Raw genomic sequence first — 1,361 nt, forward strand, 5'->3', positions numbered from 1 at the left:
CACGAAAAAGGCGGACAAATCATTTTATAAATAAATCAAATTACATGAAATTTTTTTGTAACAATAAAATAAGTTTTTACTGTAAGTTAAGTTATATTAATTGAAAAATAATATACAAAATAAGTTCTACGGTAACTTATATAAATTATTTTTAATTGAAAAGTAATTTTTATGATTAATTTTCAAAATTTTGAAAAATCAAGCCATCTTTTATTAGAAACTCAGTACTTCAGGAATTGAAAATTTATTACTTAAAAAGTAAGATTTATAAAAAAATATTATTTATTATATTACCCGGATAATAATATTTAAATAAAAAAAATTCCTATTAAAATATTTATATTATTAAAAATTCATGATTAAAAAAATGTTATTTTGTAATATTTATTATTATTATTAATTGATTAAACTTTTCTTTTTTTTTTTTAATAATTACATTATTTAACTATCATCTGATTATTCGAATGCGTCAACAGCATCAATTGCGTCAGTAATTTTTTTACATTACATCAGCAAATTTTTTTTACATAAATTATTCTTATCAAAAACACATGCAAAACACATATTTTGATAGAAGTCAACAATATTATGACCATCAAATATTTGTAATAGACTGAGTCAACTTTGTTTATGGGTTAATTTTTAGTTGCATTTGTCATAAAAGTTATTCTTCTTCTTATTTTTTAAATAAAAAATTAAATAAACTATTAATTATTGATTTGACAAGTATAAAACAGTCAACATTTGCTGTTTTTCATATTATGCATTTAATTTAACTTGATTCAAAAGTTTCAAAATATTTTCCTTTTAGAAAAATAATTTATTTCCTTTTTTTTTAAATTTGTTTTACTTAAAACCTTTCAACTATCATCATCATCATCATCATCAAGTTCTTCAATTAACAAAAATAATAATAATAATAAAATTAACAAATGATTTCCTTTTAGTCATATTTATTTTATTTTAAATTATACAAAAAAAAGGTGATTGATTGAAAACTTCATTTCCTTTTTTTTTTTTTTTTTTTTTTTTTTAATATTTATTTTCTCTGATGACCTTTGACAGCAATTAAAAATTGGCCGAACTTGAAAAACAAAATATTTATTTTTTTTTTATTAAACAAATAATACAAATAAACAAATAAACAATTATTTATATTTTTTCCATGTGTTATTTTTAAACATTTTTTTTTTTTTTTTGAGATTTTTAGGGAGTACAAAAAAATTATTAAATCTTCAGTTCCTATAAGGAAAAAAAAAAGAAAATTCAGCTTGGAAAAATTGCATGATAATAATAATCAGGATAAAAAACGATTAACGACTACTGCAGAATTTTCTTAATAAGAGAAATCATTACAAAAT

The sequence above is a fragment of the Pediculus humanus genome, genomic scaffold, assembly GCF_000006295.1.
Source record: "Pediculus humanus corporis 1103172107512 genomic scaffold, whole genome shotgun sequence".
Classification (NCBI taxonomy): domain Eukaryota; kingdom Metazoa; phylum Arthropoda; class Insecta; order Psocodea; family Pediculidae; genus Pediculus; species Pediculus humanus.